Source organism: Hirundo rustica, chromosome 13 (assembly GCF_015227805.2).
Source record: "Hirundo rustica isolate bHirRus1 chromosome 13, bHirRus1.pri.v3, whole genome shotgun sequence".
Classification (NCBI taxonomy): domain Eukaryota; kingdom Metazoa; phylum Chordata; class Aves; order Passeriformes; family Hirundinidae; genus Hirundo; species Hirundo rustica.
This window is the reverse complement of record NC_053462.1, coordinates 14,567,580-14,580,920: the sequence shown is the minus strand read 5'-3', so window position 1 is coordinate 14,580,920 and position 13,341 is coordinate 14,567,580. Positions and strand designations below refer to the sequence as shown.

The window sequence follows — 13,341 nt, the reverse complement described above, 5'->3', positions numbered from 1 at the left end:
CAAAACAGCCAGAACAAAACCAAATAACCAATATTTCACTGTGTAAACAACCACAATACTGCAAGGAAAACATTCCTGTTTTAAAGGCAAGTGGTGAATGGTAGGGCTCTAGGAGAATTCTTCACCCCCCTTCAGTCATCCAGATGGAATTAGCCTGGAAAGCAGGAAGCTTTTCTTTCCTTTAAAGCCAGGCTCTGTGTGACCTCAGACATGTCCTTTTGCCTTCTGGACCTCTTTCTCCACCCAACGATTCAGGAATGGTTGTTCAGACAAAGATCCCAATGTGCTTTCAGAAATACCACATCAAATGCTCAGATCATTAAGGGGAGAAAGAAAAAAAAAAAGCAAGCTCCTGTGTCAGAGATCTAACCAGTCCACACCATAGTTCCCTTCTGGTCTGTTAATCTGTTTTTTCTTCCCATTAAAAAAGGAAAATGCATTCACCCATGTGTCTAATGCAGCACCATTGTTGGAACTGGGAACTCTGATGTTCTCCAGCTGTGACATCTTGCTCCCATGGCATGGATTTCATTCTTAGTTTCATTTACCTTTGAGTCCTTGTGTCAGCTTTATTCCTCAGGCTACTCCACAAGCCTGTCCTGTTATTTATATTATCGTGTGAGCAACTGCTGCTCTGTACCATGCTAATACCCACAAAGGTTTTTTGTTTTGAAAGGGTGGGCTGACCTGTCCTGAAATCCACACAATGAGAAACATCCAGAAATAATGATGTTTATTACATAGATCAGGAGCTTGGCACTTTCATCAAACCTTAATGTGAAGTGAGAGAAGTGTGTCCCATACTTCCATGGATCCACTTCCAAGATTGTGTAGAAAAATGACCTACAAAGGCTGCAGATCTTTTCTTTAAGGATAATTTTCTTGGTTGAAAAAAAGATAGACTGTGTCCCAGCATTGCAGGGGGTGAAGAAATGAGAGCACAAGGATGAAATAAAGCTGGCGACATGTTAGTATGAGGGTTGGGCCAGAGGTTAGGATGGGGAGGTCTCCTTGTTTATGGAACAGCGGAGTTCCCATTACCACGAACATTTTAAATCAAACTGCATGAGGTATTAAAGCAAGCAGGATTAGAAAAACCTCAGAGGGCAGAGAACTGACCCAGCTCATGCTTTTCCTTTGAAATGTTCATAATTAGCTTTTCCTTTTGCCCCATTATCCTTCATTTTATTATTTTGAGCCGTCAAAGCTATATTCTTATCACTCTTTTCCCTGAGCACAATTAAACTCTAATAAAACCTTCATTATAACAAGAAATAATAAAAAATCATAATTTAAAAAAATCCACATTATCTACCTGTGCTGCCCTCACTTGCTTTCCCTGCTTCAGCAGGTAGAAAACCACTAGGCTCAAACTGACAGTCAAGATGCTTCAGCTTTTATGAATTACATCTTTAATTTCAGCTGCATCTGGGTTCAAAGAAACATCAGATCCCCATCTGTATTTTATATCTCAGCTTCAAACAAGAGCTCTGGGTTAAGGAGTAGATCCTTGCTCTGTCTTTTGTGCAGGTATTTCTCAGGGCATCAAAGTTTCATTTGAAGAGTTACCTCGGAGTCAAGAAATATATTGCTTATGGATCTCCAGGGAAAATGACACAAGTGAAAGTTATTAAGTGCACAGCCTCAATATTTGTCCATCCCTTCCCAAAGAGACACGAGACAAGGCTACTCACTTCCCAGACAATAAGTGGTCAATCATTTTAAAGCCTGAGGGGGAGCAAAAGCATCAACTGTGCTCCTCAAGCAAAGCTCTGACAGCACGGTGTGGTCGTGGCAGCGACACAACCGAGAGGGAATATTTACAGCCAGCACCAGTTTATGTACCCAGCAGATCTGCCCCCATCTCCACAAAGCCGGGTTCTGACGTTTATTACACCTTAAAAGGTCAGAGCTACACTTCTAAAACCTGGGGATCCTCATCAGCTGCTGGTTGTGCACAGCACTGCCACGTCCTGAGCTGCCAAACCCAACTCCTGCTCTGGCTGCACGAGGTGGGCAGAAATCCTGCATTGCAGAATTCCAGCCAGGCAATGAACACGGGGTTTTAGTATGATTTTTCAAGTCTAACAGCTTTAAACACACACACACCATCCCTCCCCACAGTCCCCCAAAATGTAAACCTGCTTGTAATTGGCTCAGTAGCAGCATGACCTTGCTCAGGAGAATTTCCCTAAGATTCTGCTAGAAAAGAAGCTGTTGGCATCACCATATATCAGGTACAGGGGCTACACAGGCTGGCCAAAATCTAAAATTTCAGCTGATTTGAAGATAATGTTGAATTTTTTTTAAGTGCAGGAGGCAGCAGGCACATGAATGACAAACCTGATGCTTAAAAGCACAGTTTAGAAAGCAGGAAGAGTGGAAAGCTGGTTGGAAATTTTAGCCACTTGGGCATTTATCACACCCTTAGTTGGTAGCTGGCAGGTTGTCAGCAAAATACAGAAGCACACAGCGGATTATTTTCAACCAGCTTATTTTTGCAGTCAGGAGAGGACAAGCTTGACAATTAACAGCATTCATGTTCAGAACACATACCAGCAAATTAACTCTATTTTTCCTCCTTGCTATGCATTGCATCTGTGAACACAACCAGAGAATGAAGTGGATTCTGAAGGGAAAAACACAAGGTGTCATTTTCAAAGTAGTCAGGAGATCTGTAGGAAAGGGAGGATAAAATATTTCAAGCTAACTACAGCAGGGAAATGGCACAAGCCATAGTAATGCTGCTGGTGGTGGGGAATTTATTTAGAAATTATGAGATCTGGGAAGTCTATTTCTTTTTTCTAGTGGATTTTTGGGTTTTCAGCCTTTTATTTTATGTATAAATACCTTTTTTTTTTTTTCTTTCTCCTTTTCAGGGTTACTTCATAGCCAGGTTCTGTCAGAGTTATTATAGCTGATTTGTAGCTAAGTGTTTAGAATTTTCTCAAAAAATTCTTCATTTAATTAATGGGGTGCAGGGAGCCATTACAGGGAAAGAGGACAGAGGAGACAGAATTTATTCCTCACCATCAGAGCTCACAGAAGAAATTCTTGAGCTTTAGAGAGAGAAACAGCCAGAGATGTGCACCACCCAAACACAGACTTGGTTCCACTGAGCTCAGACTGATCAACACAACTCACCAGCTCTCCCTGTCCCAAATGCCCCAACACCCAACAGAGCCCCAAATATTTGAGGGCTGCAGACAGACAGTGGAAGAAACAACTGTAGCACTAACAGTGCTCACTCCTGGCAGGCATAACTGGGAGGCAAGTCTTAAAAAAAAAAAAATAGAAAATCAGAGGGATTGTAGTCCAGAGAAAACTTTCAATGTAAATTGAAAAGAAAAAAAAACCAACCAAACCCACACTGTTCTTTGACTCGATTTTAAGCTGACAGGCTCCAAACCTCTGGTCATTTTCCCAGCAAGGACTCCATACCTCTGCAAGTGAAATCCCTTTACAAGCTTAGGCAAACTGCTATTCCTTATTACCGCCAATATCCATTCCTAGCACGCAGCTCTCTTCAGTACTGTCGTTGCAAGAAAAGGAAGGGGGGGGGGGGGGGGGAAGAAAAAAAAAAAAAAAAAAAAAAAATGCACGTTGAATCTCCTAAATCTCCTTGTGACCTTTAGTGTAAACCTCCCCCAGCAAGAAGAACTCCCCAATTCCCTCTGCCAAGGCACACACTTGGCCAGCACAGGATCCGGCTGGAGGCTCTGCCCTTTAGGCTTCCATCATTTATCAGGAGAGGAGGATGTCAGGCTTCTCCCTGACATCCACCAGCTCAGGAGAGGGAAGTGGTGGCAGTTTACAAGAGGAAAATAATAGCATATGGCTGGGTATTTTGGCAGGAGGGGGAAAAATATATATATCTATGCAATAAAATTATCCTAATGAAAAATTGGAAATAACTGGCTGAGCACAGGGTCTCTGGTGGCAGACCAGAGATGATTATTCTGACCCAGGAGAAGCATACCCTTGAGAGCAGTTTGGGTGGGGGGAACTGGAAAAGCATAATGAGAGAATGTCTAAGTTTATGTTTAATGCATTAAGAGATTTCAACCCATTAACACCTCATATCCCCGTCTCGTGTTCTGCTTCTCCCAAAGCCCCTGAATTCCACCACAAACTAAGGAAGAGAAGGAGGAATACTGCCTTTCCAGATAAAAATGTCTTTCCTTTCCTTGATCCTTTTTATATCTGTATATAAACACAAAAGCTACTTTTGATATTTGCTAAGGGAGTGAAGGCAGGAACCCTTCCCACAGCAAACAATATCACCTGGAGCACCTCACAAAAGCTGCATCAGACTGGGGAGGGATTTATGCCTTTCCTCTCTCGATTTATGTTTCACAATGCTTTACAACACAAACCCAGAACTCCTTGGCTCCTTTCGTACTCGAAAGGTTAAATCATTTCCTTTATGAAGATGTTTGGGGTGTGAAGAAAATAAATGGGCGTAATGAAAATAAATCAGCTCTCACTTTGTTGGTTAATGTGTGTTACCTTGCCTATTGCCTCATTCAAGCTCCATCCCCACAAAAACTTTGGAGAGCAGAGAGGCAAAAATAAAATAAAAATGACAGTGGAGAGAGCGGAAGGGGAGAGGAAAGGAAGGAAAGATGAGTTTTCAGATGAGTTCTGAAAACAGATGGGGAATGACTGAGGCACAGAGATTCATTGTTCTTGCAGAAATAGCTCTGAACAGATTATTAAAAGCAGCCCATCTTCTACTGTCACACTGTCTTTCCTAGAAAATCCAGCAGCTTTCTTCTCCATTCCCAGCTCACAGCTTTCTGCAATCAGTCCCACAAGTAACCACATCCTTTCCCTTGAGATCCTCTCTTCCTTTTTGTCCCTGCCTTCTTCTGGCCACAGCTGGGAGGGTGAACTCAACCTGTCCCATGCCCTCTTTTCTGCCTGACCGTGCAAACGCCAGCGCTGGCCCACACTGTCCCAGGACACTGACTGGCAACCTAACAAGGTGAGCACATGCTGAAGCTTTTCCCTGTGCTCAGACGCACTGCTGGAGTATAAGAACATGTGCAGCAACTTTTAATTCCCTGCATAACTGATCACAATAGATTTGACTCCTAAACCATAGGAACACCAGCTCAGAAGTGCCTGACAAAGCGTCAGCCTCTGGCTTGACTGGTGAGTTTTTCACAGCTGCATGAAGGTTGAGATATGCATTTTGTGTGCCCATCTTTGCTAAAAGCAAACCCAGTTTCTCCTGAACTGGAAGGAGAGCTTTGATGGTTTGCAGGAAAAAACATCCAAACAAGAGAATCGGAGCTCCTTGGTCACGTTTGAGGGAGATTTAGAGATAAGACTTGGAAAATGCTGTTGCCAGCAAGTCTCTGTAGACACTTCAGAGAAAGACCCACCTTGCTTGAATTCATCCCTAAGATCCAGGCTTTGCTCAGATTCCCTATGAACCTGTATCTGCTGACCAGGATCTTGACACTCCTAAATAAATTATGGTCTAAGCAATGATTTTTTTCTTGTTATGCCTTCAAATGTCCTGAGAGGGGAACACAAGCTATATTTACAAGTTGCTGAACTTATCCCTCCTTGTGTGTTGTGCTGTGTTTAGCCACTGGAACACCTCTATAAATTACACTAAGTGAAACAAGACCAGGTATAAGCACAACGATCTATTAATAGGGGATTTTAAAGTCACTTTCACTTGTTATATGTGTAAAGCCCAGACTTATTTCAGCATTTCTGATGGAAGGTTATCTTCCTGGAAAGATTTTTAAAGCCTTTCAGATAAGATTTTCTTTTAACACAAAGGAGCAGAGCAAAGGAGACATTCCCCCCGACCCCGTTCCTCCCCAGTCACACCAATTATGGTATATGAAAGGTGGTAAAAAGTCACTTCTAAGAGCATCAAGCACATTTTTTCTCAGGTTCTCACTTCAGAGCTGCACTGTCTGGAGTTCATTTGCCAGCTTCCACCTCAAGCAGCAGATTGCCACCTTACTTGGGCATCTCACATGCCTTGCATTGTGACTTATGTCAAAATCAAAGTCCTTTTTAAGTGCTCCAGAATACACTGGAGAGGCAACTGGCAAGCCACAACAGCTTCAGGGCATCTTTGCTTGCCACATCTAAACATTGCCTTAGGTATTTACTTAATATCATTTCACAACTATTTCAGGAATGCTCTGTGAGTTTGAGTTTTAAAGCTCTCTGAGGAATTTTATCTTTGCAATTGGAGAGCAAGTTCCACCAGAAGATCTACGGCTCGAGTTTGGCACCATGAATGGTGCCCTAAAACTGCTCTTGCACACAGCTGAGTGCTACTAACTCAGAGAAACAAAGGCACAGGGTGTCAAAGACCAACTTAAGATATTGCTCCCTAAAAATAAGGGCCTAAATTATGTCCAGGCACTTGGGGATGCCAAGAGTGGCTCATAGGGTCACAAAGGAATTGCCTCAGAGGTAGAAATACCACCCATATTTCTATTATCTGTCCAAGGCACTGACCTCTCCCATCCCTAGGAGTGTGATAGGAGGGATAAACCATCACTGACATGTCCAGACCAACCCCTCAGATATCCAAGCCTAGGCTTGGACTCTTTCAGGAGACATCTCTGGAGATAACACACTGAAAAACAAATTTCAGCACTAGAACATGGATTAGCTCCATATTTCCTAGAGCTGGGTTAGCCTAGGCCAGAATCCACCAAGGCATCCAGGCTGTGGAGGGAGCTGAGCACCAACCATCCTCGTGGATGAGCCTCATACGTGGTGGCAGAGAAGAACAAGCTGTGATGGATGATTCCTCTGGCTTGGAAATGTAGCTTATCAGTGCTATGGGTTGTCAGAGAGAAGAAAGGCTCTGCAGTGGGAAGATAGGTCATTTGATATGTAAGTGGGAGGAGAGATGCAGAGGGTAACTCCTCAGGCAGTGATGGCTCTGAGAAGGAAGCCACAAACAAAAGACAACAGCTCGTAGCCACCTCCCTGCCCTGTGAAATCCAGGGGCTGTTCCAGCAAAGCTGCAGGGTGCAACAACATTTCATTATCATACATGGAGACCCTCTGAGACTTTTCATTAGGACCAGCTTTAACTCCTAACAGACAGAAAGAAGGATATCTCCATTCACAGTGGCAAGTATTTGCCACACTTTGCTGATAGAAAGCCACCCCAGCTGTTAGATACAGGCTCAGAGGGAAAAAATAGACTATTGATGATCAGCTATTAATTCTTGCACTGTGGTCTCAGCAATCTCTGCTTATGTTTCCATTTTTCTGGGAAAATCATAGAGAGATTTAACCAGAACAACAAAATCATTTGCTCTCTCTGGGACGGTTCAAATGCCAGCTTGGTGCTCTGGAGGGGCTGAGGCAATTCCCACAGCAGTGACTGATGAGAGGGAGAAAAGAAGAGGCTGAAGGGTAGAATAAGAGCAAGAAAGGAAGAGCTACAAGGCATCTGCAAATTTTCATTAATCATATTTAAAAGTAACATCTCTCCCCTAAAAACTAGGAAAAAACATGGAAAATGTTGCTTTAAAATGCATCAGATTTCGTTGCAACCCTTAAAACTTCAGCACAAATTCCTGAAAATAAGATTTTAGACCTCTTGCTACAGATAGAAGATAGAACAAGTAAAAAAGAGAAATTAAGACCAAATACATCAGAAAAAAGAAGATTTAGGTTAGGTGTAATTGAGTGCTACTCACTTGAGAGATCCTTTCACCCAAAATCTGTTTGAGCTAATATATTTTTACAACCAGTAGCATGATAAATTTACCTGGGGATTTGAAGTTTTCAGGTTAAGTGCAGTCCTTAAGAAAGAAATTTTCCTCCTGAGAAATTAGCTCCTCTGGAAATTATTTAATCCTTCGCTGTTTTTCTAAAGTCATGCTGCAGATATCAGTGATGGATTAAATACCATCTCATGAACAGTCATAAAAATAGCTGGAAAAAGCACCTTAGAATTGTGTGTGTGTCTGCCAGGAATCCTGTTATCTGGCACCACTCAGCTGAGATCATCACTTGCCTCAGGAGTTACTCTGGGTTTTTGCACCAGCACAGAGTACTGGGACAAGGATGCAAAGTGGTATTCTTCCTGCTTTTTTAAAATTATTATTATTATTATTGACCTTGATAAACCTGGATAACAAAAGTCACACATTCCTCCAGATGCACCAAGTTACACAGAGATCACCAAAAATCCAACAAAGTTCTAGCAAGTTGCTTGGGGTGGGTTTTTTGTGGCCCTCTTACCCCTGTAAGGTTGTTTTTCCTTGAGTATTCTCATTTTTCTCATCCCCATGTACCACTAGCCTCAGTCCTGACCACTTTCACAAAGCACTGACTCTCCAAACTTCCACTGTCGGCAGAGCCAAAACAGCAATGATTTTTTCTGCCATGAGCACAAAGAATTTTGAAGAAATTCTCCAAAATTATGGACTAAGCCAGAACTAGAAATAACACTTCTAGGGAGCCTGAGGTCTGTGGTCCAACACAGCCCTTGGCACACTTGCAGCAGAAACAGCAACGGCCACTTCATTTTTCTGTCTGAGGACTCTTCATGACTGACATGTCATTGGGTGAACTTCATTTTCACTCAAAAATTCTGATCTGTAGAATGCTTTTTTCCTCCAAAAGCCTCCATAAGTTCTTGAAGTTCATAGACGATGGTGCAAGGTAGTCACATCTTACCTATTACTGGAGAACAGTCTGTCTTCCAACAGCACAGACCACAGAAAGGGTGGCCAAACAAGCAAACAGAATGAAAAAAAAAAAATGTTCAGTAAAGAAATCTTCAGCTTTGCTGTGGGCAAAACAGCATGCTATAGACAGCACTGTTCCAGGGAGCTTATTTTATGTCACTAACCACTCCAAACATAGGAACGGACAGCACATGCTGAGCAAAATATCGCTATGGCATCCTCAGGATGGAGGGGGCTTTGCAGTGCCTGCTCCAAGGAGGGCAGCTGGCTGCTGGGCAGGACCATTGCTGACCTCTCATGGTCGGAGCCAGACTTACATGGCCAGGACATGTCCCCAGGACAAGGTGGGAGGGTCCCCCACCCCTGTGCCTGTCGCTCCTGCAGTGCGCAGCCAGGTCCGGAGCTGTTTGTCTCCGCTCACCCAATCATCAGTGACAAGTTCAGGGTGGAAAAACCAACCTGAGGAGCAAAACTTTGCTTTAATCCAAGTGACTCACCTTTGCAGAGAGCAGTTTGAACAAAGTCTTGGGCCAGAGGGGTAGGACAAGGTTGAAACTCAGTAGCAAGACCATCTTTGAAAATGGAAGTCCCACCTTTCACTGAGCTTTAATCTGCCCACAGTTCACAACACATCCGTGCCCAGGCAGAGCACAGGGTTTCTGGAGTGTTCATCCTTCTGCCTGCTCAGTTACAAATTTGACACTGACACTATTGCAGCTACTGAAACCTCTCATCCCAGCAACCACAGTGGGCTCAGGAGCTCCAGTTCAGACCCAAACACTCACACTGGGATCCACCATGACTGGTAATTAGACATGGCCATAATCAGTGTTCCCTCACTGCACAGCAACCACACCAGAAATCTTCAAACAGGAAACACTTTGCAGGATGTGGTGCTGGAGAGGGGGTGAGGCATCTCAGACCCTCCACACCCTGTTCCTTCCCCCTCCCCAAAAACCACGGGAGCTAAAATAACATTTCTTTCAGCAAGTGTCAGAAGAAGGAACTTCCATGACTCATCAGCTGTTGTTTTAGCCTGCAAGGGACTATAAATTACACTAATTAGAACATGGTATTTTTCTTGCAGTCATACAAAACACTGTCTCTTCCTGCGACATCTAAGCACAGAGCCATCAAGCAGGAGCGTGCTCCATACATGTTTTAACAGGAATCCACAATTTACTTGCATGAAAATCCTCCTAGCAGCAAATTGGGGAGAGCTGGCAGAGCACATCAAGAAAGCTGTGCTGAATTATGAGAGGAGGGAGAGTAAATTAGCGGCCAATCAAACCTGTCCAACCAGAAAGAGTCATTCCTTACTGTCAGGGACTACAGCACCAGCATCACTTTCACTCTGAGCAGAAAAAAAAAGGTAATTTATGTGGTCTCCAGTTGCTCACACCATCAGCCCATGCAGATAATAAGTTTAGCACTTGTGACTGTGTTTTCTGGGAGCAGCTTATTTGCATTTAGCCACGTAACACACATGCACAATCTTGGACAAGTCAGACAGAAAAGCCTGCCTATAAGCTGTCACTTCAGTTTTCAAGCCTGAATTAGCCCAGCTAAGTAAAAGCTAAGATTTATTCAGAGCCCAACATCCTAAATCTGGTAATTACAACAGGCTCCTGCAGAGCCATTGGCCTGATTCACCTTCCAGCAAGATTCCTTCAGGCACAGATACAAAAAGGGGTTTTCTGTCCTGCTCCAGGAGCACAGCAGTGCTTTATGGAGCCCTAATCTATACATCCCCCAAGGTGGGCACAGACAGGAACAATGCCCATGGAATAACAGCACTGATGAGGAGGAGCTGCCCTGAAGCAAAGCTACTTCTTGCAGCACCCCATTCCTCACAACAACAGAACTGGGGGGTTTGGTTGATTTTACCTCGTCAAGAAGAAGGGAATTGCCTGACCTATGAAGGCTGATGGAATTTAGCTGCATGATGATGGTACAGCTCACCCCAGGGCTATGGGGAAGCCTGGAGGTGGATCTGAGGCAAAGACCGACCTCTACTCATGGCCAACAAGTTACCAACTAGATCTACCTAGTCACGCTTTTTCCTCAGAAATCTGCTTTTTCTCCTTTTGATCTTCCTCAAAAGAGAACTCCGAGGTGTTTCACAGCTTTTTAAAGAGTTTATTAAGTTCAACACTAGTTATTTTATTGATTTTTTTTTCATCAAAAGCTCATGTGTCTAAAAGCAATATAATGTCCTCATTTTGTGTCACCACCAGGCTTCTCAACGATTTGAAAAGTCATGAAAAAAATAAACTTTTTATTATTATTATTAAAGAATACCATCTTGGTTGCAAAGCCCACACAACCCAGAGCCCGAGGCAGGTCTGTGCGTCCCTCCTGAAACTCCAGACAAACTCTCCAGCAACATCGTCCACTTGTGCTTTGCATGGAGCCTGCATGCAGCCCGTGGGCCGGAGGAGAACAGGGAGGAGCAGAACCCTCAGATTAATGCCGTGCTAGCAAATAAAAGCCTTTGGCACCGGGAAAACCCAAAGGAGCCTTTCCCCAGCTGTCTGGAGCGGGGGGCCCGCAGGGGTCCCTGGTTCTGCTCCCTGCAAGCCACCAGCGCGGCGGCCAAAAGCAGCTGGAGAGCGATTGCTGCGGGGCAGCTGTGACAACAGCCCCCCTTCCCCTCCCTCTCCGCGGGGTGGGGGGCAGAGATGGACCCAGCTGCCGCAGATGCCTCCCCCGGGGCCGGCCCCACAAGCGCTGGCTCGCTGCCGCAGCGCCGGGGGATGTGCGAGCTGCTCACCTGCGCCGCACCTCCGAGGGGAGAGCGAGGGGGCCGGGAGCGGCCCCTCCGAGGGGAGAGCGAGGGGGCCGGGAGCGGCCCCGGCCCCTCCGAGGGGAGAGCGAGGGGGCCGGGAGCGGCCCCGGCCCCTCCGAGGGGAGAGCGAGGGGGCCGGGAGCGGCCCCGGCCCCTCCGAGGGGAGAGCGAGGGGGCCGGGAGCGGCCCCGGCCCCTCCGAGGGGAGAGCGAGAGCGGCCCGGGCGGGTTCTGCCGCGGGAGCCCCGCGGTCTCTGGCGGACATCTGGCCACCTGGATTTCCAGACAATGACTCATGCTCGCATCCTGGGACAGCAGAACCTGCGGCCTCGGGAAGGGATATTACCGGAGGTCCTGCGCTTGTTCTTGGTTGCGCAAGGTTTAATTGGTGCCTAAGCCTCGTCGAGGCTGGTTTTGGTATTGGAGTAGCCCCCCAAAAACAGCCCCTCCGTCAAGGCAGGGATGCACCAGCACAAGAGTCTGCAGAACGTGCAGCTCCACGCTACCAAGGGAGCAATGCTCTGAGTTAGAAAATTAATTCCTTACACAGAGGAAAGGGTCGGAAAGCGTGTCTCTGCAGTTTGCTGTGAACCATAGACCAGATGTAACACAGGCAAATGCCCTGGGCAAAAGAAGTCGCAGCAGCCTGGCCTGGGTCAGCAGGGAGCATGTTCTTGCCCTTCACGTTTCAGTAACACAGCACTGTTGTTCATGAGCTATCAAAGTCTGGAGAGCCCTAATCGACATTAACACTTCTCAGCCAGAGGATTATGAAAGACAAATAGGACACTGCTAGGTGCTGGAAATACCATTCCTTTAAGTACAGAAAACATTGCTATCCCACTGCTGGCCAAGATAGACATCATCTTTTTAAAGCATATACAAACATAAATGAGCCTAGCATTTTTTCTCTGCGTTTTTTCAACTCGTAACTTCACAGTAGAGTTAAAAAAAAAAGAATTTAAAAAAAAATCTTTGGTTTCTGTTAAGGTGTCATCACCTCAAAGAAACAGAGAGATGTGGTCAGAACAGAGCAGCTGGAATCACAACCAGATAAAGCCACCACAAACCCATGGACTAGTTGTCCTTTCCACAGACCTGCTGCTCCTCAGACTCTGAGATTCCCAGCAATTTCCAGCAGTGCTTCTCTGTTTATCTTAAATGGTTTATCCTAAAAAGGAGAGAGTCCATACACCCCTTGCTGCCCCCCAGCCCCACCCTGCTCTGGCAGGAGAGCACAGGTCTCCTCTGTGTGTCTCCCTCAGTAAAACAGACACCATATGGCATCCCACGATCAGCCTTATGATCTCATCTTGTCTGACTGCTATTTTTACAGCTTGTTATTAATAAGCATAAAGAAGGAATTTGAGGTGCTATTGTGTTGGATATTCACACACTTCCAGCCCAGATGGTGCTTTCTCAGGATTATGAATTGCCAGGCAGAGGAGCTGCGCAAGGCTGCACAGGAGCTCTGCTGCTCACAGGTGTGAGACAGGACAACAGAGCTATAGTCCTGTCCCCAAGTGAAGAAAAAACCCTGTTAGCTGAGCCATGTCACAATCCTACCTTGGTGACGTGATGGAGGATGAACCACAGTTTGCTGGTCCCACCAGTCAGCAGACAAACCAACCCTCCCCAAGGCTGGGTGGGTATATGCACTCTGAGCAGGAGCATCAGCTCAACACCTGAGCTCTGGGACTTCAATTATTTCCAATCACTCTTCCCAAGAGCAGAGAGGAGCTACCTGTGAGTAGGTTCACCTGTGACCTGCTCTCACCCTCCTCAGACCTACCCAAACCCCTCACTGCCCTCAGATCCTCTCCACCACTAAACTCCAAAGCACAGCTCAAGTGACAGATAG

At 45.5% G+C, this 13,341-nt stretch overlaps 1 long non-coding RNA gene across 2 annotated transcripts in view; it reads right to left on the bottom strand.

Annotated features, from left to right (window-relative positions):
- LOC120758780 (uncharacterized) overlaps nt 1-13,140 on the bottom strand; it is a 62,695-nt gene extending 49,555 nt beyond the window's left edge. For both annotated transcript variants that reach the window (XR_005703009.2, XR_005703008.2), the window contains exon 1: nt 13,047-13,140. This is a non-coding gene — a long non-coding RNA (uncharacterized LOC120758780). The remainder of the gene's footprint in view (nt 1-13,046) is intronic.
- Between the last annotated feature and the right edge of the window lie 201 nt (nt 13,141-13,341).